A 27,660-nucleotide genomic window follows, 5' to 3' on the forward strand; every position below is an offset into this window, starting at 1 on the left:
TAATATTCCATCTTTAGCAGATTTTTAAGGAAAAGATTGTTAGGGAAATTTCTCAAAATTTCCTATGAATTATTTTCCGGTATTACTGCAAGAAGCTATTGAGCATATTTTTCTCAGGTTTCATTAGTAATTAACTCAATATTAAAAACAATCAAGGACAATAAAACATAAAAACAATCCTGATGATTGCTGGTAGTGTTCAGGTGATTCACTACGAATCCCACCAGGACATTTTCTCTTAATTTCTTATAGTATTCATCTACGAGTTGTTTCAGGAGTTCTAACATTTTTTTTTATTAAAAAAACAAACATCTAAAAATTATTATGGTTGGAAAAATTTATCTTATATGTGCCAGAAAACATTGCTTGAGGAATCACGAGACACTGTTAGATTTTTAAAGATTGTATAGAATAATTTGTTGAGAAAGTGGAGTGAGAATTCCTGGAAGTACTAATGAAACGAAGAATTCCCTATAGGTTTCAGGAAACAATTGTTGATTTATTCGGGGAAATATATATTGGAAAAAATATAGAGTATAATTTTTGAATTAGAACAAATACTTTTACAAGCTTATGAAGAAGTGCTTCATAAGCAGTAGGGACTTTACGCCAGCTCCAAATGCAGTACAAACCGTCAAAGGCATTCTCATACATTAATCAACATTGAACTCTGTTGTTTTGATGAATATTTGGATAAAATGGACAGGTGGAGGATCATAGCTCATGAACACTCAACAAAAACCACTACTATTTATCAAACCAACACTTGCGTGAATCCGATAAAGCCACGTGATTGATCTAATTATCCTATAGGGCGAAATTAAAAGGTACAAGGTACTCCAACAAAATAGATGATGAACCGTACCAGGGAAATCGAATTAAGAGAGATTTACATCCGCGGACGTTACCACAAGACTAAACGAAGGGTAAACTGATTTGTATCATATGCCACAAACAATTAATGAAGTATCATTCGCTAGCCAAAAAAAGTTCCAACGTTCCAACTGTCTTCCACTCTTCCAACCTTACACTTCTTCACAGACTGCATTTCCACTCATAACGCAGCCTCATTCAAGTGACGAATGATTCCATTCTCGCACGAGTAATCCCTTGAGGGCACCATGCTTACACAGGCCATCATGAACGAATTACCTACGCATTCCGACAACAGCTGAGTCCTAACCTTACACAACTCTGAACCGGGAACTGCTCCCGGCGAAATACCGTTCAATCCCCCTTATTCGATTGGGCTCTGTCAACGCACTCACGTCGGTACTCTCGTTGAGTCTGTGATAAATCAACAAGCCACTCGAAGAAAAATGATCGCGTTCCGGTCAAATTACCCATATCTGCACCACAACTTGTACCTCCGTATGGGGTAACTACCACCACCAGCACGCGGCGCAATTTACCCAACATGGATCGAGTTCAAAGGAAGGAATTGCAAGCGTGTGAAATTTGCATAACTTTCCCACCTTGATTTGATGAGTGCCATTTATCATCGGTAGAGTGGTCGGTGAGCGAATCCGGTCGCCTGTCTCTCTGTGTTGTCACGAGGATAACTGACAAACCGGGTTGAGCATATGGTCAACATTGGCATTATGATCGTGGTTCTTACCCCGAGGACTTACCTGAGGGGAGGCGATATGGGGGGAGGGAGCGAAAATATTCGATGAATAGTGTAATTTCGCATGCAAATTTTCACCCAGAAGAGCTGATGGCCGCCCGCGTGCTCTTTAAACGCATGGGAGGCTGGCGTGGCACTCACTGACTGAACTGTTGCAATCAATTTGCAATTTTATTGAATTATGCGACATAGGGTCAGTTGCGCGAAGGGGTTTGTGGGCTGAAAGGGTGGTTTGTATTTTTAGATTTTGTAATTAAGCCTTTTTTGCACAATCAATTATTCACTTTTGAAATGATGTCCGAGTCACGTTAAAGTTTCATCAAGACTGAAGCAACCAATTTTTCCGCTGACTGTGTCCGTTCGAATTTGACAATAAGCCAAAAATTTTCATGTTGCCTAGTTCGAACTGAGCTAAAATCGAACTTATTTCTTAAATGAAATTTCTATCAAACTTGTAATAATGATCACGAATTAAATTTACCTGTTTTGAACATGGTAAGCTTCAAAAAAGCCCACAGAAACATTGCGGTTAACAGGATTGGTATCTGACCATGATTTTTTTTTTGTATTTACATTTTCGTCTTGCCAAAAATAAATCATGGCCAAAATCGAACAAGCACTGTACTGCCATTTAACTTCTAATATGAAGCTTTGTTTGGTCTCTGTATATTCTAGAAATTGCATTAGATTTAGCGCATCTCAAAAGATTTTTCAAGTGACGGTAAATCATTTGAATAGATTAGAAGTGACTTCAATTATTTGCTTAGACTTTCCCCAGTCCAAGTAATCAAAATTGAAAGTGTCAATCTCCGATCTCTTCATCTTTATGATTAGTGCACTTTACCAAAAGTGATTTAAATAATATAATGCTTTGGAAAAGCTTAATATAATGTTCGATGTCCATAAGGTCAAAAATTATGTTCAAAATTCAAAAAAGTTCAAAAATCCATTGTCCTATATCAGTCTTATGATAGTAAAAATTAAAAAGTGTTCTGTGAAATTTTCAGCTTTTTCGGTAGCGATTTAATGATGGCCCAAAGAAGATGTAGGTTTATATGGAAATTTATATGGAGAAAAATGTTTCAAACGTGTTAGTGCTGTAATTTAAGTACAGAATTATCATTACATAGTGAAAACTTATTCTTTAAAACATGACAAAGAAAGTTGCTGTAAAGACAATTTAACCCGAGGGATGTTATTGCTATTATTAAGCTTCAAGTGGAACTATAGTCCGGTAAACTTGGCGAATGTAAAAATGGCGAACGTAAAATCGAGCTGATCATTAGTTTTTTAAAGATAAGCTTCAAAACTTTTTGACGTTTTGTAAGAACGATAAGTGTTATGTCTTGTCTCCGTCGCGTCTTGTGAATGGAGGAAAGATAAGCTGATCATCAGTTTATCTATATAAATAAAAATGGAATGATGTTTGTATGTCACGAAATGGCTTGAGAACGGGCTAACGGATTTTGAAAATTCTTCCATAGTTATGTTCCTGAAGTGTTCCGACGTGTTTGTGTATATAAAAAGCAAAGGATATTTAACGGGAAAGTTGAAAAACAGGAGTAAACGGAACTTCCATTTCGCACGGGGCGTTCCATGGCGTTTTTCAACAGCCTACTTGATGGCAAGACGAAGTTTGCCGGCACTACTAGTTGACAATAATAAAAAAAAATATTTGAAAATTTAAGGGCGATAAATAATTTTAACTTAAAAACTTAACTATATTTCTTGTAGCATATTCAGTAAAATTAATGTTGAATAGGTTCATCGAAACCTTAGAAGTTTTAATACTACTCATCAAGCATCCATAAATCAGAGCTTTTCGACTGGAAATTTGTTTATTTATAGTTGCAAATTAGCTGCATGAATAGTTCCTTGGCAGTTTGTAGGATACTCTTCATAAATTTCTTGAATTACAAGTGGAGAAGAGATGCGTGTCCACTCGAAGATCAGAACCCCAACATATTTGGAATGAAAACGTGCGTAGCGTGGACTGTTAAGTATCTACAGTTTCTTAAATGTTCAATAATTTCAACCCTTTTCCCTCTTTTTCGATGTAAACTTATTGTATGCAGATTCCGAAATTTTCAATTCATTGCAAAGTTTTGCTGATTCTAGTCTACTCTCCCTTTGAGGTAGGATTTTTGCTATAATCTGTTAAACTCTGTCATGTTTGAGTCAAAAAAGATAAGGAAATATTTTTTTTTCGTCCAAAACTTAAGGAGGTCGATAGTCTTTTCAAATGAAAAAATCACTCGATCTTGTATCGTGTAATCTGTCAAACTTGGGTAACGAATTTTGTACTAGAAGAGGTACCCAGTTTAAGATCCATTACAACGTCTTTTTTTTCAAAATCGGAACATGCCAAAAACGAAACTGAAGTATTACATTCGGTTTTTATTTATTTAAATCTTTCTGTTGTCATAGCTGTGGATATGAATACAAAATATTAAGAATGATTCTAGCCATTTCAAAAGTAATCATTTCACCAACCTTTTCCATCAGTTTATTTTTTAATTTACGACAACCTTATTCTATACCAAAGGAAACCCCTACAGAGTGACTGTGATTGATAGTGTGTATGTTTCTTTATATAACAGGATTTATTCAGCCTGTTTCATTTATTCATACAGCCGGTATCTTCTTCTTCTTATTGGCATTAACGTCCTCACTGGGACAGAGCCTGCTTCTCAGCTTAGTGTTCTCATGAGCACTTCCACAGTTATTAACTGAGAGCTTTCTTTGCCAAAGTTGCCATTTTCGCATTCGTATATCGTGTGGTAGGTACGATGATACTCTATGCTCAGGGAAGTCAAGAAAATTTTCATTACGAAAAGATCCTGGACCGACCGGGAATCGAACCCAGACACCTTCGGCATGGCTTTGCTTTGTAGCCGTGGACTCTAGCCACTCGGCTAAGGAAGGCCCCTTTATACAGCCGGTATAGCGGGTTGAAATACACTTACGTGATAAAACACCATAAATGAACAGGTTTTGACTAATAATTCAGTACAACCCAAACAAATTCCTTCAAAACTTCTTAAACATTAAAAAGCAAATGAAATATTTGTTTGTCTAACAACTTTTGTGAAACAGGAGCAAAACATTGTCAAGTACTTTATTTTGGCAAACCTTTCTGGATATATTTGTTTCGGCCTCATAAAAATCTAATTTTATTCCAAAAATGGGAACGCTAATATAAACAGTCCATTTGATAGAAATTACGCAAATTGGATATTCAACAAATATTATCAGTTGATATATTTCAATGTCAGTGAGTTATTTAGTCTTCTTTGCAGAAATACTGCAAGTTGTTGTCGGAGACGAATTCAGGTAAAAGGGATCTTAGGAGAGTGTTTTTAGAGGGGAGGCACACAGTGAATCCCACACAGTGTCAACAAAATCTGTACACAGCATCAACAATATACACAACTCGCCAATCATTAAAAAAATGATGCATGCAAAATGTCAGTCAGTCAGTCATAAAGTTTCTACAATACTTTTTCATTGCCTGTTGAACAATTAATAGTGTAAATGCTACTTTGAAACACTGCTTCTCGTGCCAAGTTATTTCCGAGATGTCTGTTACCATCCCCTCATTGAACGGCACCTCTCTGATAAGATTTAGGTAACTGAGCGACGAATCTATTTAAGAACCAGAGCTATTTGGTCAGCTCAGCGAAAAAAACGAAAAAAAAACACAAACATATTTGCATCTCCAAAAAACGGGGAGGGTTTTGGCGGGGTGGCACCAATGCTGAAAGTTAGTACAACTATTCCCCTTCACTAAAAGCCAAAAATCTCGAAAATCGGTTGGAGCATTGCCGAGAACGAGCATTTTGAAAATTTTAGATTCGTCCCGGCACTTTGCGGGTTAACTAGTCGTTTCCAAATTCCCGAAACAAATCTGGTCTTCAACCAAGGCTATCACATAAAGAAAGAGCACTCAAAATATGATCAAATACCCTAAAGCAATCCACTTGCTACACAGCAACCAATACGCACCGGAAAACTAAAATGCAACAGGATACTCAGCGACGTAACGTTCACTTGTCGCATGCGACATCGATTGTTGCAGCCCTAGCATACTCAAACGGCATGCAATCCACCAAGGAGCAACATAACAACATTCAATAACTGCGCTCTGCCCATCCGATAAATCCGCGCCGCTGCTCAGTGGCCGCGCTCCATACAAACGTTGGCCGAAAGTAAAAATCTCGTTCGAATCGGATGTTTCTCTTTATTTTATATTTGAAACAAGTCTGCTTTACAAAAATATATATTTTTTATATCTTGGCTCAAAAATGCGCAGATGAAGCCAAAGTATCGTTTTGATTCATATTACGAACACTTAAGTCCTTAGTAAAATATAGATTGGCGCAGAGCTTATAAAATAAATCATTTTGTATGATTTTTCGCCTTCGGCAGGCTTTGGAAGCATTCAAAAGCAAAAACGTCGAATCATTTATTCGTTCGTAAAAGAATCATTCTCTAAGGAGATTTTCGTTCCTTTAAAATTGACGTTTGTCCTTTCGGTGTTTTAGCATTCGACGTTTTGTCACCCAATCATCATATACCTACTATGAAACATTTGAAGACATTGAATGGTGAACGATCATTAAATAACGTTTCCTAGATAGGGGTCATCCAAAAATGACGTCCATCATGTGGGTTACAGTGCATGTATTAGTAGGGCGGTTCAAAATTGAAAATCCAATCTCCCATATCTTCCTTTATCTTTATCATGAATATAGTGTTCTGTGAAATTTTAAGCTTTTTCGGTGGAGATTTCAAGGTGGCCCAGAGCCAAAATAGGTTTATAAATACTATGGAGAAATTTTGAGTTTTAATACAGAAACTGCGATTTCGAAGAAAAAACATCGACAAATTTTAAAAATATCACAAGGGTTAATGTTATGGCAAATTTGCAAATTTTACATGTCAAAAATCTAAATATACATCAACCGATCTGGAAATTTGAGGATTTTCTATTCAATACTAACGAAAGCCATCAGGAAATAATTTGCAAACTTCATATTTTTTACTTCGAAACAGAGTTGGGCCACTGTGCTGTGGTACCTTACTACTAGTATTCCGCTATAAGGCTGAGGCCCTTTGGCTGGTGCTCTCCCGCAGCAGAGTTGCGGCAGTTGTGGGGATCCGAGACATATTTATGCTGTTCAGCTTCGAATTAGTTTATCTTCGGACGCCGCGCCGGCAAGACGCGTTCTCAGCACGAGACACACTGCACTGCAGTAGTGGCAGCTCGCTACTTTCCACACGGTAGTCTTCGAACTGAACTGACCTGAGATCGTCGATTCGGGTTCGATCTCTTGCTGCCTTGCTAGAGACATCGAGCGCGTGTGTGTTGTTAAGTGATAACCAACATAAGCAGCATAGCGCAAGGATATCGCAGGCCCATTCGAGGACACCCCGTTTCGTTTGTCGATTGCGCCTTTTGGCATCGCGTTCTGGCTGGTGCAGTTGAATCGAACATGCAGTCATGGAATTAGTCATTGCCGGTTAGAGTTGTCCTGCGTTGATTTGTTTGCGGCACGCGTTTTTAGAAGAACCCGACACGACGGGCCGGTGGTGAATCAGCTGTGTGACAGGTTGACCTTTGACGTCGCGACGCGTAGCGGTGCATCGTTGTTAGAATTGCATGTGTGGTGCATCAGAGTGCCGCCGGCGGTGCATTACGTATGCTGACATACAGTTACGGACAAAACTGTAAGACCACTAAGGAGTGAAAAGTGTAACTCTCGTAAATTTGTGGTTTTTTTTTTGTGTAATAATTGAGTGTGTTTGTTACGGTTCACTTTCTCTATGGCCCTTCTCATCGTGGAATGATTTGTGTCGCTGAGGCATCAAAAATAGAGAAATGTGTGTTTACGGTTCAAGAAATGAGTGACAATATTATAAGACCAGTACAGCAAAAGCTGAGTTATATCAAAATTACCAAGGTACGAATTACGCTTATTATTATGACGAAATGCCCCCAATATGCCCAAGAGCTAGAGTTCCATTCTATTATGGAGTACCTATCTATAGCGTTCAAATCTATATCGTATTTTAGTGTACAAAACCTATATATTGTCGTACTTTACAATGCGAGGTCTTCATCTGGAGTATAGTCAAGTAAAAAAGTTAATTTTTATATCAAACTTAAATTTTTTAACATAAATTGAAAGTTCTTACTTTATTCTATAATTACGTTTTTTTTGTCCCATTATTGCGGTATACTAAAGGAATATATTTACCACATTGAATGTAAATTCAATGCCGGTACTGTCAAATTGTGTGACATTAGACAGATTTATTAAGAAACAGAATTCATAACTTTCTGTCTCGATTTGAAAACGATTTAACAAATTCGATTTTCTACCGATTTCGTCTACTCGTCCATCGTTGGGCATTCTTAATCCTTGTTAATAGACTAGTGTTTTCCATTCAAGACCACTTATTGGTAAACAAGAAGTGAAAGTATTGTCTTCAGCACCCTGTACAGTTTCGATGCCTTATTAATATTTAGAAATTCCTTTCACTTTCACTGATTCGTACACTGTAATTTTAAGAGATTGCTTTACTTCATCTTCCAAGCTCTAGCGCGTTTTTGGCATGTATACCGATAAATCAGTTTTCGGGACTTGTCGTTAAAACGTTGTAATTTTAAATATGGTCGGTGTTCAGACAGACAGGATTAGATGATTTTTTGGCGTTATAAAGATACGTTGAGAACTCGAACAATTTTGATTTTTCCTATGCTATTTCGATACAGATCAAATAGATAAGTTCCATTATTACGGTCGATAATGCTATTTGCAGGGGCCCAGATAGCCGTAGCGGTAAACGCGCAGCTATTCAGCATGACCAAGCTGAGGGTCGTGGGCTCGAATCCCACCGGTCGAGGATCTTTTCGGGTTGGAAATTTTCTCGACTTCCCAGGGCATAGAGTATCTTCGTACCCGCCACACGATATACACATGCAAAAATGGTCATTGGCATAGTAAGCTCTCAGTTAATAACTGTGGAAGTGCTCATAAGAACACTGAGCTGAGAAGCAGGCTCTGTCCCAATGGGGACGTAACGCCAGAAAGAAGAAGAATAATGCTATTTTTTAAATATATCGAATGCATGGGGCACCTTTTTCTGGAACCACCGTCTGAGCACCGACCATATATGTGTAAATAAAATATCAGAATTCAGTCATAAACTGAGTTTTTTGTTTGAATAGATAAGTGTATCACACAAATTAGTATCTTGCTTTTGGCGTAAACCGTATACCAAAACACGCATAACAGAAAAAATGTCTCTTGGGACCTTTTTGAAATTTTGTTGAAAATTTAAATTATTTTATAACCTGTGTGCCTGAGTCTCATTTAATGAATAATAAAAAAAATGTATATTAAAAAAAACTAAAATCCATTATTTTGCGAATAAAAAATATCATTACCCTAAGCGAGCTTAGATTAATTAACAAACCAACATAAATATTTGAGTATTAGAGGGTTAATTATATTTGTTTGCAATTACATTCAGTAACTATGACTTAAAAATTTTCGTATTTTTCAATGTTATATACAGATACCGCAATAATAGACAACAATGTTGTTTTTCTTGCCCTGTTATTGCGGTATATGATTTTTCTCAAAAATATGTAATTTTACTTATAAATCAACGTCTATCATGTAATTACATTCATCATGAACTGAAATACCACCCACATGAATTTTTTTGGTTCCTCACTTCAAAATTCACTCTTATGAAATCCGTTCCTTAGATAGAGGGAACTAATTAATATATAAATCTTTTTCGATGCATCGTTTAAAACTCTTATTTGATCGTTCTAAATCGTTTGATTTTAAAAGCATTCTTGCAATTCTGTTGCATATCAGCCAATTTTTTATCGAAGAGAAGAACGATATGATGGCCTACTTTTCCTATCAAAATAATCAGTATTGAAACCGAGAAGAGTGCTGAAAAGTAGCACTTTTCAGTACTGTTTCAAATGTCTGAGTCTCTTGGCACGCCATCCATCTAGTGTCTAAGAATTTCTCCATTACTTTCCAAGTAACTACATATTCAACACCGTTGAGTGGTCTGGGTCCAACCCAAGGGATTTTTACTTGGTAGCGGAACGATCAGCGTACGTAGAGGAGGCTGTTGTAGAGTCTTCTTTCTTACTTATACGTAAACCCGATGTTTCCCACTACAATTTGCGTGGGCAGTTTTCCACATGAATAGCAAATGTACAAATCAATTGAAAATTACTCGCTATATCTTACCTTACCTTTCCTTCAGTGTACACACTTAATTTAGAATGCCGAATCTCGGCTAATTTTAACCGAGATCCGCACAGCTGAGTAGTCGGCAAACAAATTTCCTGGGATCTCAGCAAATAAAAGCCGAGTATCAGTGAAGCAGCCGGATCATTTGTTAGCTGAGTCTCGGTTAAAATCGGGAAACCGAGATTCATACAGCCGAGCTCGTGAAAAAAATCTAAGTGTGTAGAATATACAGTAGAACCTCCATGAGTCGATGTTCCATGATTCGATATCGATTCATGGAACCATACTAAAAACAAAATGTCATGGTTACAATGATAGTTCCCTCACACAACTCTCCAAGGAACTCGTTTCCACGACTCGATATTTCCATGAGTCGATGGTCCCTTCAGTACTAATGAGAATATGAAAATTGATTACAGTCTTCTACTGAATGGGTATCACAGCCTACCTGATTGAAAAGTATATGTCCACGTGGGTTTTCTTGTATGTAATATGTTTGTGATCCTAGAAACAATCGGGTTAAAATGGCGTTTGCTAAAAAAATAATTTTTTTGCAACTTGTTGCATAAATAACTATTATTGGATCCGCTTGGGAACATTCGAGGGTTGGGTGACAAAACGTCGAAAGACAAAATGTCGAAAGGACAAAACGTCGAAAGGCCAAAACGTCGAAGGGACAAAACGTCGAGAGACAAAATGTCGAATGCCAAAACGTCGAAAGGGGCAAAACGTCGAAAGGAAAATAAATGCGAATGTCTGACAAAGCGTCGATCTATTCGATATTATTCGAGGAAATATAAAGAAAACCAATAAAAAATGTAAATCGATTACACTAAAATAAAGTGGTTTAAATGGATGTTTACAATAGACGGAAGGAATGAAAATGAACACGATTTTCCACAGAACGTAAGGATCTGCGACTGCGTTGCTAAAGCTATACCTCAACAATAGAAATATTAGTAGTAGAACGCTAATGGAGTTGTTGTCACAAAACTGGTTTTTATTATTATTACCTTCAATTATGGATTCCCATTGTTTGTTCAATACCATGTCATTGTTTTGGTTTCTAAAATTAATCTGACACTTTGAGGCCCGGTACTCAAGCTATCAGTTCGCGGCAAACTAGATGTTGGTAACACGAACAGAAGCGACATTAGCATTCTTAGGTTAATGCTTCTACTACCTCAACTCACGAACCTATATCCCCCAATATCATGCTGAACTGGTTTAATCACTTCTGCATATCTGAGGCTTCAATTTCAAATTGCTTCATTGGGTGCTTCTTTCTTCGACAGAAATTGATATAAGAGTGACATATTCTCGAAAATTGGTTCCGAGCTTACTGTGATTTAAATTTTGCTGTTTCCAACGCGGTCCGCATCGCAACCATTTTTCGGTAGAAAAATAAGTGCTTTCGACGTTTTGTCTTTTCGACGTTTTGTCCCTTTCGACGTTTTGGGATTCGACGTTTTGGCATTCGACATTTTGGGTTTCGACGTTTTGTCTTTGGACATTTTGTCCCTAAACCACATTCGAGTAGGGTGGGGTTTATTTTTTAGGTTCTAGTTCAATTAATAAAAAATAAATATATAATAAATAAATATATAATAAAAAAATAGTGGTTCCAATGCTATTCAAGGAAGACAATTTTAAGGAAATTGATTGAGATTTCAAAAGTTAAATCTTATAGTTTATATCTGATATGAGAATTGTTATTTTCCGTCGAAATTATATTACGTGGAACAACATGAAAATTAATTCTTATTCCATATTTTATATAAGGGCGAAGCAAGGCCTATCGCAAGGATGCTTTGAGGTACCGTCAATTCGGGTGAAATCGATCAGTAGGGTGAAATTGATCACCGTGTAACACGGTTTTATTTCTTCCTAATGGAGCAAAAATATCAATTTAACCTGCAGTGAGTGAATGTTGTTTGTCGTAATTACTATCGAATTGTGTGTTTTGAAGCTTTTCGAGATAACGAATGTATATTTCTATGAAAATAATGTGAAATTTTAAAATCATATACGGTGCAGTATTGACAAACACCCATTAACTTCTAATTCTAGACAATGATTTTATCATGGTATAAACGTGAAAGTTTGTAAGGATGCTTAAGATATATCCCTAAACCAGATTTCATCACCAAAACTCGTACAAATTTGCTAATTCGGTTGAAATAAAGCCTGTCCACGATAAAATTCGGACACTTTTTTTTCAGTGTAGGTTTTGAATTATTTCACGGATTGCTGAAACGTTTCACTTATATGACAGCTGAAACTCTCCACTTTATTTCGTGGTAAAACATGTTTACATTATCGTAACATTCACTGAAATGGCGTCCAATCAAGTGGAAGTGCGCAAACGCATTTTGTTTGAACGGCAGCAAAATCCGAATTTATCGGTACGCGATCTTGCCAAAAAACTAAAGCTACCGAAAAGTACGGTATTTAGTGTTTGCAAATCATTTGACCAGCGCTTGACTGTGGATCGGAAGGTTGGAAGTGGAACAAATCGAAAAGTATGCTCCCGACAAATGGATAAGAAGGTGGTAGCCATTATTGAGAAAAATCCCAATCTTTCTGTGCGAAATGTGGCTCGCAAAGTTGGGAAGTCAAAATCATACGTACAAAAAGTGAAGCAGAGGCTTGTCAACTGTTTATTTTGTAGATATAACTCTTTTATTCTGAAATAAACAATTGTTTTTGTTGAATTATGAGTAACATTTTTTTGCTGCCATTATTTGGGTGTCCGAAATTTAACGTGGACAGGCTTTAATAGAATTTCTGTTAGATAACAAATAATCCTTAGAAAATTGCATACATATAGGCGCTTTCTGCGTAAATCTTAAAATTTAACAATTATTCATTATTTTTATAAACATTGACTTTTTAGGACCTTGTTGGCATATTCGGATTCAGGAAGCTCAAATTTATTATGTAGAATTGTTTCGAAAACTAATAATGATCGCATTAACATGTGATCAATTTCACCCCGAAATGAGATCCCCTGATTTTTTTTATTTTGGAGATATTTCTTAGCACTAAAATGACGTATGTTAGAAAATTTCGGTACATGAGCCAATGCGGCTCACCTATGTACTTGTTTTTCAGTTGTTTGGCATTGTCAACATTATAGAAAACAGACAAGGAAACCCACGAAAAATGATCAATTTCACCCGAAATTACGGTATATTTGTTATTGCATAAATGTTTGGAAGATACATTGTTTGTCCATAGTGGGGCAAAAGTTCGAGTCATATATTATTCCATGAAAATAGTGCTGCCAAGTGCCTAAAAGCAAGTGAAACAAAAGCTTGCTAAAAACAAGACTGACCAACGTATAGCCCAAGCGACGTAATTTTGTGCGGTCTGCTAAGAGTCTAAAGATTCAATTCATATTTGGCCTGCAAGCTGTTTTACTTATTTGAGGTTAGAACACACTTAGAATAAATATTGAAAACTAGTGGTCCCGGCAAACATCATCTTGCCATCGAGTAGGCTGTTGAAAAACGCCATGAAACGTCCCTTACAAAACGAAAGTTCTTTCACTCTCGTTTTCACAACTTTCCCGGTGAATATCATGAACTTTTTATACACACAAACACGTCGGAAAACTTCAGGAACATAACTATTAAAGAATTTTCAAAATCCGATTGCTCGTTCTCAAGCCGTTCCGTGTCATACAAACACCACTCCATTTTTATTTATATAGATTTCGAATGAAATTCAAGCAAATATTTCAGTATGGTGATTACGTTAGTTTTCAAATCATCTAAATTTACTTGATTTCATGAATGATTCAAAATGATCCGATGTCATATTATGATAATACTGGAAAGCTTCATTAAAGCCAACACGCATTAAAATCTAGCTTGCGAGAATCATTCTGATTTTTAAAATGCGAAATCATACTTTTAATAATAACAATTATTTAATTGAGATCACAAAAACACTATGCCATGATTTTTTTTTTCAATATTTGTTACAAAAGGCTAAACTTCAAATGTTTTATGATGGGAAAAATCTAAATTAAATATAATATCACCGCAAGATTTCAAAATTATCATTGAACATTTAGCAGAATTTCTCAGAATTTGAGAAGGGTTGTCATTAGATCATTATAGAATACTGAGAACGATTCTTACTGAATCCTCAGTAGGAAGCTCAAAAATAATTACAGTCCACTCGATGCTTCCTATCTCGATATCGAGATAGAGAACCATGGTCAAATTTGGTTTCCATGGCTACCTCGAAGGTTCCTTGGATCGCAATTGAACTGGTTGCGTGTTCTATAACTCGATACCTCCTGAACTCGATGGTCCTATTGAAGGGTTTATAACTCCTTATCCGCGTTATAGAAGGTTGACTGTATAAATGAATGATAATAAATGGGTTATTGTTTTATTATCACTCAGCCTTCTGCAAGTATGATTAAGTAAAGTAAAATCGATTGTAGGCTATCTTTTTTTTTTTATAATATTGTCTTTGGAATGTCTTTGGCACTTATGCACTGAGGGTGTCTGTTAGTCCCAGGATGTCATTTGGTTGGTACCTAGTGCAAGTGCAGCTGATCTGACGATTTTGGAGTAGCAACCACGGGCGGCCAATCAAGCTCAAGCTCTGCCCTTTCAGTGTATGGTTTTCAGTGACAGTTGCTGACAGTTTTGCCTTTACTCATACTTTTTTAGCTGTGTCAGTGCAAACCCAACTGATTTTCTTTGATTCGAAATAATGAGATGAATTAGCAACAATCATCAATGACGCGTACAAATTTCAATGACGGCCTACTGCGCCTTAAGAGCTCACAATCAAAGCCAGCTGTATCCTCTTCCTCAGATGGGAACGAAAGTTTCATCGAGGCAGCCAGGAAAACAAACTTTTACTATGAATTCGATATCGAAACATGAACTATCGAGTAAGGGAAAGTTGACTGTAGTTTGCTGAAAATATTGATCTTCCCACTAAGGTTGACTCACCTTATTCTATAAGCTTTCATCATCACCAACAACATTTAAACAAAATTGAGTTTTTGATTATTAATGGGAATTCAATTCTTACATCGCAATAATAGGGACTACCGCAATAATGGGCAATGCCCTACATAATATTATTTTTTTCATTGAATCAATCAGTATGTGTAGGCGCACTTCGGAGTAGCTTGGTTATCATTTTTGTAAATTTGGAACCCAAATTCGAACCTATAGCATTAAATATCAAGCCAAACACTCCTTTTGCTTTCTGATTATAAGCAGGGCAGCATTTATGGGGGCCATGGCACCCGGACCCCCTCATTTTAGGGGCCCCCACAAACCATGACTTGAAATACTAAAACAACATATTATTTTTTTATGGATTTATTCCATTAATTGATTTGACTCTACGATATACATCATATATGTACAGAAAGACTCAAAATCAACTTTGGTCTAATATTGGTCTAATTTAAAACGGGTGTGTCATGTGCATTATAATTTAGACCATTCTCATGGTTATCACACCCAAAAATATTTTTCAGAAAAATATACACTCTCCTGAAAAGCTTGATGAACTTTGTAATAAATTATAAAACACTATGGTGCCCTATTTTCTTGAATTGTTTGGAACTAATTCACCATATAATTGAGAGATCCAACTTTAATGTAAATTATACCAAATAAATTATGTAATAACAAGTTACGATTATGAACGTTTTACTATTTTTTTCTAATTCTAACGAGGTTTTACTATAATAGTCGTACGAATATGTTCGAGCTCAATAAACCTGTCTGCAGAACCACTAAAATATTTTGTTTTTTTTTTTTTTTCAAAGAAATTCATCAATCATTAGCTTATGGAATCAACATATTCATTTCAAAACAAAAAAAAAAACATGCCAAAACCTTCATTAAGGTCCAACGAGAAAGAGTCAATGTTATCGTTGATGGATAGGCCTTAATCGCGAATTTGAATTGTGAAACCTAATAAATCTACATGAATACTTTGTTTTAATATTTATTTTCCAAGAACTCAAACCGCTGTTAATTGTAGTTTATAGAAAAAAAAACATTCGTGTTAGTTACTCACATCTCAAAGCACTTTTAGCATCTAAATCTAAAAGCGCTTCAGCACATCTAAAATCATATTTGGTACAGCATATAATATTAAAAAAGTGAAAAGAACTGTGGCCCCCGGCCCCCCACATTTGTAAATCCGGCCCTGATTTTAAGAATTTTAACAAAGCATAAGCATACACTCTTAAAAATAATTAAAAGTTACTGTCTACGTAATTCCCATGTATGAATGACACATTCTCGAATCAGACACTAATGTATTTAAAATTCGACACAAATTTACATCATTTGGCTTGCTTCTTTTTGTTGGGAGTGTGTAGAATAAACTAGTCGAAAAATAGTATCAGTTTCATAGCATCTGAAATACTTTTCATTGACACTGGTATTCACCCTTATTCTTGTTTACGACGGATTCAACTTTCGATCGAACCCTATTCGTTTGAATCCATGTCCATTTGGTTTTGCTGGTGTAACCGAGAATGCAAACGCATTCTCCGTTTACCCGCGATTTGGTTGACAGTGAATAGTGTGTGGTTCTTTGATTCTGTTCCATGTGCCTATTGAGCAAGCGATGGAACAATCGTGTCCGATGTGAAAATATACTCGCGTTCAGTCAAGGATGAATTATCAACTGGTGATTACACATGTATGTCAAGGCAACGTTACGGTTTTGTATTTGTAAAACAAACTATGGATGGTTCGTCACTACCAGTGTCGGCATAAATACTTATTCTGTTTTTACTGATTTCAATATACATATCCTTTCTTTTTTCGTCATTACTAAAAATAACCTTTAAATAGTTCGACATTATCCGTGTGAGCCTATAGTTAATAAGACATAACGTATTGAAAAGATAAAAAAGTTTTGTGCCTCTTTGAAAAAGATTTCTTCAAGAAATCATTCAAAGGGGTTTTCCCTCTTTCATAATTTTAGTTAAAATAAATAAATAATAATAATAAGTTCGACATTATGAATGTCGGCGTACTACAGGGTAAAGTTTTTTTTTAATAAACACAAATATTTATTTATTTATCATTAATTCTTAAAGATACGTTGTTTTTTTTTTAATAAAAGTTTCATGACTATTTCACTAATATACATCAAATTGATTGAAATTAATGAGACTGAAAAGCGTTTTAAACTTTCTTTTTAAACTTCAATCAATATCGTTATTGTATTTTTCAAACAAACTATGGATGGTTCATCAATTCAAGTGTCGGCATGAACCTTAATTCTTACTAAATATAATTTTATAAGACATAGCTTTCTCTTTTTTTCCATTACTAAACCTCTGAATTGTTCGACATTTCGAATGTCGACGTATTTTCTTATTATCTATTTTAAAATATATTTTTACCGCGAGACAAAACGCAATTTTTTTTTCTCGTCGTAGTTATTCACGGATCGCATCACCGACCAAAGATGACTTCCAGATCTTTTCCTTCCTCACTAATAAACACCCTTCCCGTGGTGATTGTGGAGATGCAGAGGTATTCTCTGTCTCTAGAATCATTACAGCCAAACATTCCTTCCCCATCCCAACTCACTGTAAGGACTTGGCCGGCGCCGTTATTGATCAAAAATATGAGATCTGCTAAAATTGCACTTCGAGAGTGTGCGCTATGCTATGGGATCGTATACAAATTTTGTCACACTCCAAGGGGGAGGGGAGGTGGTCAGGCGTAGCGTGACAAGCCTTACAAAATGTTTATATGACTCATACAATAAGCGTGAAAAGGGAGGGGGAGAGGTCCAAAAAGTCGAAATTTAGCGTGACATATGTGTACTATCCCTAAGGCTTCCTCTTCTTCTTCTTGGCACTAACGTCCACAATGGGACAGAGCCTGCTTCTCAGCTTAGTTTTCTTATGAGCACTTCCACAGTTATTAATTGCGATCTTTTTGCATTCGTATATCGTGTGACAGGTACGATTATACTCTATGTCCAGGGAAGTCAAGGAAATTTCCATTATGAAAAGATCCTGGAACGACTGGGAATCGACCCAGACACCTTCAGCATGGCTTTGCTTTGTAGCCGCAGACTTATCTACTGCTTGATTCAACGATGGAGAAATTTATCGCAACTCATATTACGGGTATTCCATAATAATAACAAACAAAATTCAAACTTTGTGTCAATATAACTAAGCTTTTGTTGTACTTATTTATCTTATTATTTTGTTACTCATGCTTGGAACCTTAAATACACACACCTACATACATATTTTTCATGTCTCAGCGAATATGAAGTTCCTCAAATGATGATAAAAAGGAAATGGTAAACAAAGGCCGTAGAATAAATTGACGTAAAAACAATGTTTAACTTTTACACATAAAACCATAAAGTACAAGAGTTACACTTTCAACTCTGAAATGGCCTTATTGTTTTGTCCGTAACTGTCTATAGAGACAGCATTAGCGTTTTAAACGGGAGTGATAGACACCTAGGGCGGGAAAACGGGAAAACAACGAAAAGCCGGTCGTGCGAGACGGCCGTGTGGTGCCGCCGGAAAATTCTGCATATGCTGTGGCGAAGAACACGGCGCACATACCGTGTGATTCAAACGCAATTAAAATAGATAGCGACAAATCACTACCGACACAGCGGTATCAAACTGATACATATGTACATACCTATACATATTGTTGCACGAAATTGCGTTTTTGGTCCGTTCGTGGAATTTGGGGTGCCAATTTGAATTCGAGGTGTGAAGCAAACGTTACAAGCAGTGAAAGAGTGACGCAGTGAATTGTGAAGAAAATGCGTGAAGGTAGGAAGATGTGAATGATGAGCGATATGGAACGAAGTGTGACGAAGACATGAGTCGTGAAATTTGAGCAATCGGAGAACGTCTGGCTTTGAGCGCTTATTCTTCAGAGAACTTCGAGCATATACAGGTAACGATGGTAGCTATAAACTTATGTATAGAATGATAAGAATATGTAAAATGTAGAATACGAATCGCACCATACAGATTTCGACTCCCTGTTAGATACATGACAATCTGGAAATCAAAAGCTTAAGGGTCAAGTCGATCAACGAACCAGATTTCATAGATATTACAATTTGGGGAGATCCCCCAGTACTGGATTGCACCCAAAATCGGACGTCGCCGAAAAGACGAAGCATCGCCAATCCGATCAAGATGCTGTGTTAGAAGAAAAGCTAGCTATATAATAACTTCTTTTCTTATCATATACCACAGATATCCATCTAACGTTCACTCTATCGATTGAAAAAATTGGTTTGGGATGAGATTATTTTGGGGATTTTTTTTTATTTCCGTATAAAGTGGGCCGAAGGGTCTCAGATTTTCATGAAACTTTTTCCACAGGCAAGGCTCATCAATATATGAATAAAAAAAATTGAGAAAAAATCAGGGTCGCCTATTTTTTGAGAAACTCAGTAGGAAATTTGTTGTTTTCCCCTGACACTACTTACTTTGAAAAATCATAACTCAAGAACGAAGCATAATAGAAACAAAGTTTTTTTTATGAAAATGAAAGCAAATTTTCTCAGGAATAAAAAAAAATAACTGGAAAAAATTTTACACAAAATTTTTCACCGTTGAGAAAATTCGTAAAGAAAAGCCGGAAAAACTATGCTCCAACTCGTAGAAAATTTTCAAAAAAATATTTTTGAGAAGGTAATTTCATAATTTCATCGCTAAAATTTTGATAATGGTATTTTTTTTTTCGTTTTTGAGTTATGGCCAATTTTGTAAAAAAATGTGCAAATGTGCCATTTTGAGCCTTTTCTTTGAAAAATCATAACTCATGAAAGAAGCATTGTAGAAATAAAGTTTTTCTTTATGAAAATGAAAGCAAATTTTCTCAGGAATAAAAAAAAATAACTGAAAGCAGTTTTCCACAAAATTTTCCACCGTTGAGAAAATTCGTAAAGAAAAGCCGGAAAAACTATGTTCCGATTAGTGGAAAACTTTCAAAAATATATTTTTGAAGAGACCTTTCAGCCCAAATCCATACGGAAATAAAAAAAAAATCCCCTTTTGTTAAAATTACAGATGAAACGCATTTTGATAATAATGTAGGGTGCCGGTACCAATGATTGTAATGTACCAGTAGATTGGAATATGGAAAAAAACATACATTTTTCGATAATAACGGCATGTGCTATTTTTGGAGGATAGATCGCCTCTAGTTTAGTCGATTTGCCAAATTTCAGCTTTTTATTTTATCAAAAAGTCATATAAATAACACTGTTCGACAAAAAAAGTTGATCTGAATGCACAGAGACCGGACACCCCGGGCTTGAAAGTATAAAAAATAAACAAAAATAATAGCGTTTTCAGGATGTTCGTGTCTGCCCCAGGTCATTTTTAAAATATACTTGAACTTTTTGCATTTTTTATTTAAAAATCTAATCTAATCAATAAACCGACACAGTGTTTTATATTTAGGACAGCGGAATTCATGTGCCATATAATATTTCCAACTTTAAATACAATATGAAGAGTTGTAATAAGATTTGCAGGGAGCCCTCCCCCCTTTTTTGTACCCTTCCCATTTTTAAAGTATCGCAAATCATGGAATATTTGATAAACAGGGGTTGTCAAAATAACTGGGACAGGCAAAAATTGAGCCAACTTTGGAATGCTGTAACTTTGACAAAAATTGACCGATTTCAATTCGTTAAGAAGTAATGGCCGTGTCAACTAATCTTGTTTTGAGGTGCATCCATGGAGATGAACTATAACCCCCGGATACCGGTGATAATTCGGATTTCCGGAAGCATGTCTGTGCAGTAAAATTATGACGTGTTTTTAGCAAAGGTCTCGACTAAAAAATCAAAATTTTACTACACATGAAGATATAAGATCAAATTCTGAAGCAATTGGTGCGCCAAGTATTAAGATCGGTCCAGAAACAACCAAGATATGGCCATTTACTCGGAATCGGTGCCGGTAGTGGATCCGAATTGGGATCAAACAATTTATTCACTCAAAATATGTCGCGCAATATTGTTTTCTCCCTAGCTTATCATAAAATACCCTATTATAAATTGAAAATGAGTCTTGTACAGATTTGGCCACTCATGTTCCCTCGGGGACATCCGGTGGTCCCGGACGGAAGTAGTCACTGTAGTCAACTATCCATTTTGAGTCTACAGTTGCCCTATTTACGACAAGATATGAAGAATGAGCCGTCGCATGATATGCTTTGGTGTCAAAATCGAAACGTCCCCTATGCAAAGTTCCCCGGGGCACTTGGCGGCGCCATGAGTGGCCAAATCTGTACAAGACTCATTTTCAATTTATAATAGGGTATATTATGGTAAGCTAGGGATAAAACAATATTGCGCGACATATTTTGAGTGAATAAATTGTTTGATCCCAATTCGGATCCACTACCGGCACCGATTCCGAGTAAATGGCCATATCTTGGTTGTTTCTGGACCGATATTAATACTTGGCGCACCAATCGCTTCAGAATTTGATCTTCTATCTTCATGAGTAGTAACTTTTTTGATTTTTTTAGTCGAAACCTTTGCTAAAAACACGTCATAATTTTACTGCATAAGACATGCTTCCGGAAATCCGAATTATCACCGGTATCCGGGGTTAAAGTTCATCTCCATGGATGCACCTCAAAACTAGATTAGTTGACCCATCCATTACTTCTTAACGAATTGAAATCGGTCAATTTTTGTCAAAGTTACAGCATTCCAAAGTTGGCCCAATTTTTGCCTGTCCCAGTTATTTTGACAACCCCCTGTATATCAAATATTCCATGATTTGCGATACTTTAAAAATGGGGAAGCTACAAAAAAGGGGGGGAGGACTCCCTGCAAATCTTATTACAACTCTTTATATTGTATTTAAAGTTGTAAATATTATATGGCACATGAATTCCGCTGTCCTGAATATAAAACACTGTGTCGGTTTATTGATTAGATTAGATTTTTAAATAAAAAATGCAAAAAGTTCAAGTATATTTTAAAAATGACCTGGGGTAGACACGAACATTCTGAAAACGCCATTATTTTTGTTTATTTTTTATACTTTCAAGCCCGGGGTGTCCAGTCTCTGTGCATTCAGATCGACTTTTTTTTGTCGAACAGTATAATTAAGTTTACGCAACAAATTTGTTCCCTTGCACCAATAGTTGCCTTCGTGTTCCAGTAGTGGATCAACGGATGGAAGCAGTTTTTTAAATGGATGTATAATAATGAAGAAAAGTCCTAGAGATGATCATTATGCTTCATTTGAAAGATATTAGTTGCTGTTCCGAGGAAAAAATGTTAAACCTATGCAAAAATTTATCATTTTCGCTTATCTTCAACTTTTACTTCATTATCGCTCATAACTTTTCGTTCGGACGTAGTTCTGGTGTATTTGGCGGGTTTGCCATCTTCAGGACCACATAAACGCCCTTCGCTTCGTACCAATCCATTACAGGCTTGGCGTAATGATACGATGCGAGATCCGGCCAGAACCAGAACGTGTGGACAACGGTGAGAGCGAAAGAAGGGGAGCAAGCGCTTTTGCAAGCATTCCTCTCGATAAATCTGCCCGTTTATGGTGCCGGTTGTAACGAACGGCTTGCTGTACCATCCGCACTACCAGATCGCATGCCACAACAGCCTACGTGAATTTGTCCATCTTTCTCTTCCGGAACCTCCGGGACGTACTGACAAATGACTCGAGACCGAGGATTTGTTTGGTGTCCACCGTCCATGACGAGACAGCCTGGCTTGAACAGTCACTCACGGTACAGCTTCCGCGCAACGCAATTTGACCACTGTGTTTTGCTTGTCAGTCCGGTCTAGCGCCTTCCTGACCTCAAAAACACGTAGCCCAGCCCGCTTCATGGTCTGCTGGACAATCTACTTCGACGAATTGACCTTTTCGCCACTTCTCGGGTGGAAAGGTTCGGGTTATTCTTAAATTACTTCCTTATCTTCCGCGCCTTCTCTGAGTATTCCGTTTTCGGTTTCCGGCCGCTTCCAGCGCTCCGCTCGATGTCTTCGTCTCCTGGAACATCTTCACAACGCGTGGAATGGTGATTTAAAGTGTGTTTCTGACAGAATTGTGAAAAAAAAAATCATAAAATCTGTGGTAGTATTCTCACATAGTTATAGGACTTTCGAAGGATCCTTGGTGATGTTCTTATGAACTCCTGGGCATAGAGAATTCTGAGTGAAATCAGTGGCAATTCCCTAACCTCAAACCTAACTGTTATATGAATAGAAAATTAAGAGGTTTTACTTCAAATGCACATCTACTGAGTAGGAGATAGTAAAAATAGTTAATTTACATCATTTTGGTTTTAAGTTAGATTTTAAATAGGTATGACAAAATACCGTTTTGATTCATATTACGGACACTTAAGGCCTCAGTGAAGTATAACCCAGCTTGGACCATACAAAATAAATCATTCTGTATGATTTTTTAGCGTTATCGAGCGTCGGAACCCCTTAACTTTCGGATGGTGGGTAAAAAATACGCGTCCGCAACTTGAATAGTTTTAAATAAATCAAAACGTGTGGCCTTTTCATGATTCTTATTCCGGACGCTCCCTCACTTTTGCCTCATATTCTGGACGCTTTGATTCGAATAACGGACAGCTCATGATAACCATTGATGGAACAGTCAAATCATCAATTGAAATCGTTCAACCACTTAAGAGACGTCTAAGGTAGTTGGGCATTATAAATTTGCAATGATATTTATGGAAAAAAAAACCTAATAAAACGAGCCTCGAAAATGAGAACTTTTGGACGGCGAAAATTGAAACATTTCGTGTGAAATGTTTCCCATACAAACGAGAGTGTCCGGAATTTGAAGCTGTCCGTAATATGAATCAAAACGGTACCTATTTTTAGTATCGTAGAACAAGTGAAGAGTGAAGTTATGAGTCGCCCCTGCGTTTGTGAAATGCGATAAAGCTCTTATTGAAAATATTTCAAATTTATGGAGCTTTGTAGATTTCTTTAAAGTAATAATTGGCAATTGTAAGAAATTGTGATTTTAGAAGTTTACCAAGAAGCATGGAGTTTGTTTCTGTTGTGAATATATGATTTTCATCATTGAACTCAAAAATCTATTGTGTTATGTCACAAACGTTGTTCAATTCTTAAAGTTGAGTATCTGCCCATTTCAAATTCACTTTGAAGCTATCAGTAGACCCTCTGCCAAATGTGCAAATATTTGGTTAGTCATAAACACAACATCGGTCTCAACACTGACAAAACCTTCGCGTTATGAAAATTTGGTTTGGGTCTGTATCAAATCAAGCCAAATAAGCATAGTGTACTAATAGCTTAGAATACCTGAGAATCAGACATTTTTATAACTTTTCTATAAACGAGGGCCATTTAAAGGATTTAAGTGAAATACGGGACGTTTTGCGGAACAATTTTAAGCTTGGGACAAACGGTCAAAATTCAGGACTGTCCCGCGAAATGCTGGACGTCCGGTCACTTCACTTCACACTACATAACAAGCAAGCATGCTCCTTTGATATATCCTTGCAAAAAGCTTCAATGGCTGAAACGCGAATAGAGTCCACACCCCATGATACGATGTGCTTAACTGCCTGGCGATACTAGCCCCAGAATTTTATTCAATCAAATCATAACTTTATAAAACTAAGGAACAATATTGAGAAAAATATGTGAATCACATAGCAAATGAGTGTATTCCAATGAAATCACAATTAAAGGTCTCTTTTTGAAAATAAAGGTGTTGAGAGTTTATTACTTCTACTCTAGTCTTCTTCTTCTTCTTCTTGGCATTAACGTCCTCACTGGGACAGAGCCTGCTGCTCAGCTTAGTGTCCTTATGAGCACTTCCATAGTTATTAACTGAGAGCTTTCTTTGCCAAAGTTGCCATTTTCGCATTTGTATATCGTGTGGCTGGTACGATGATACTCTATGCCCAAGGAAATTTCCTTTTACGAAAAGATCCTGGACCGACTGGGATTCGAACCCAGACACCTTCAGCATGGCTTTGCTTTGTAGCCGCGGACTCTAACCACTCGGCTAAGGAAGGCCCCCTACTCTAGTCACTTAACTCATTATTATTTTTTGCTTCGAACTTCTCATGTCAATGCGACTATTGTCGGAGAGATTGGGGCTTCGGCAGTCTTTCTCATAAGAACTGCTGGTAAATCTGTTTGACAACTCCAACTCAGCAGCATTTTGAGGCGTATTCATTTGAATTGATGATTTCTCTGGCGAAATTGTTGGTTCAATCACGGAATTCTCGTCAGTGGGAAGCTGACAGAACAAGGTATCATCTGAATGTTTTCATTGTTGTATTTTAATAGAAAAATACTGTAAATTTGGTGTGTTAATTATGATTGCCGACAATAGTCGAGGCCGTAAATTACCCTACTTGTGGTTTGGTTTGTGAACTAAAACTGGAATATAAAAGTAAAGGGGTCTATTTTGTGGTAAATCTTAACGAATTCCTTTAAGCTTTAGTATGTGTTTTGAATTGGTAATATTTGCAAAATACGTTCTATTACTATGGTGAAATATTTGTAAATCTTAATGATTCTCTCATATGGGAATGACTTTGAATCTATTGAAGTTTTTTAGCACTACCTAGATGCAAAAAGTTGGATAATACCATTTTTGAGCTCATTTTGACAAACAAAACCCGTTGCCAATTGATTTGCCTTGTCAGGCTACCCTATACCTATTGGAAAACTTTTGTAAGGAGTTTATCCGACTGTGCCACTGCTTGTGGCATGAAGTTCATCGGTAAGTATTTAGTAGCCCCTTTCCCTAATCAAACTTAAAGCTTGCTAAAATTCTTTTTGAGCTTGAGCTTGAGCTTGATTGGCCGCCCGTGGATGCTACTCCAGTATCGCCAGATCAGCTGCACTTACACAAGGAACCAACCGAATGACTGCTTGGAACTAACAGGCATCCGGCTCTGGTTCTAGCGTTTGCTATGAACGAATAGTTTGAGTGTGATAGGTTTAGAATGGAAGATAGAAGCAAGTGAGAGATATACAACTACAAAGTACGAGGAAAGGGACGGGCCTGGGATTGAACCCATGACCTTCTGCTTATGAAGCAGAAGCGGTAGCCATCAGACCACCAACCCCGTCCATAAAGCTTGCTAAAATTCTTTTCACATATAATGGGTTAAAATTAAATGGTTTACCTTTGCAGGAAATCCAACTTAAATAATTATCAGTTGTAAATCGAAAAAAGCCTTTGAAATTGAATGGAAAACATAAAAGTTATTGACAAAAAAGACAATGTTATGCTTTAGGTAATATATAATTTAATTTCCTTACTAACCCGATCAGTGGATTACACCAAAATTGTAGCACAATTATATCAATATTTATTACAAATAAAAAAATTGCTTCAATTTTGTTAAATTCCATTGAGTTGATGGAGGAATTTAAACAAAATCAGTTCTAATGTCCAAGTCTGTTTTAAATTTTTATAAAAAATAATAAAATCAATTGCTTATAACAAATTTTGTTATAATTCTGTTATTGAAAATAACAACATGTGTTATATTTTTGTTTGATTTGAATCATAATGAGTTACATTTTTGTTTAAATTATAATATGTTTTCTTTCAATTTTGTTTAGTGTTATAAAGCCGAAAATTGTGTTATAAAGCAAAAAAAATTGTTGGAAAAATTGCGCTAACTGAGTAACAAAATCTGTTATAATTCTGTTGTAATCCACTGGTCGGGAAAACTCGCCTATACTCCGTTTCGCATTTCCGACAAAAATCACTCATTTTCATGATTATCTCAGATTATAGGATCTTGTTATCGACTTTTGAGATAGACGCCAAGAGAATGGTAGGGCTGTCTATTAGAGTGGTTCAAAAAACCACTACTTCGGCAAAGTTGTAGCTGTTGAAAGTATCTTACATTACCAACGTAATTTTAATCCCCAAGAGCACATGGGCAAACATTATCATCGACTGAATGATTTGCTTGCTTCTCCCATAGTATTTCCCAAACAAACATTGAAGGGCTTGTGCAGTCTCAATTTTCATCCAAATGAGCTCAAATTTTAGGAGGACACTCAGAATTTGATCTTGAATCGAATGAGCGGTGTGGAGCCAAAACGATTTTTTGAACCACTCTACTGTCTATTCATATAATGACAAACTAAAGGTTGTTCACAATTTGAAGTTTTCTGGGTCACTGAACTACTAATCTAAATGCGGTAGGTTCGCCATATCAGAGAACATACATTCCCTTCACACTGCGACTTCCCTGTGGCTGAGCAGAGGCGCGAACTAATAGCAACGGTCGATATCTTTGCCATGTTCAATTTGTGCGATTAATTACGAGCAATGATTAATTGAGTACATACGAGTGGGAAAATGATGCTAACATGGATTTGCAGCATTATAAATATAGGTTGATTTTGTTATTAGATCATATTTCGGAAAACAATTTGAAGACACTAAAGACGAGTAGTGGTTTACTATATTAGTAATAAAGGCTCCAGCTGGCGATGTTTAAACAATCCTATATTTTATCGTCATGATTCTAAAACAAATGAATCTCTACGTGCGTCATTAGGTATAGCTTAATAGCAACGGGAAATACAATTCAGCCGCGCATGGAGTCCAATCGTGTTGATATTTTCTCTTGGTTTGATATTACAAACGACTGTTCTTATAAGCATCAGGCGCCTCCATGTGACAAATTCAAGTCGCAATGTTTTGTCTCGTGAATT

General features: G+C 36.5%; 1 protein-coding gene across 4 annotated transcripts in view; it reads left to right on the forward strand.

Annotated features, from left to right (window-relative positions):
* Positions 1 to 6,815: 6,815 nt before the first annotated feature.
* LOC5578086 overlaps positions 6,816 to 27,660 on the forward strand; it is an 80,221-nt gene continuing 59,376 nt past the window's right edge. Inside the window, exons 1-2 of one of the 4 annotated variants that reach the window (XM_021851112.1) lie at positions 6,816 to 7,382; positions 18,376 to 18,866. The gene's annotated coding sequence lies outside the window, so the exon portion shown is untranslated. Of the gene's footprint in view, positions 7,591 to 18,375; positions 18,867 to 27,660 lie in introns of all 4 variants that reach the window. The other 3 variants (XM_021851111.1, XM_021851113.1, XM_001656730.2) reach the window with 3 other exon arrangements.

Source organism: Aedes aegypti, chromosome 3 (assembly GCF_002204515.2).
Source record: "Aedes aegypti strain LVP_AGWG chromosome 3, AaegL5.0 Primary Assembly, whole genome shotgun sequence".
Taxonomy (NCBI): Eukaryota; Metazoa; Arthropoda; class Insecta; order Diptera; family Culicidae; genus Aedes; species Aedes aegypti.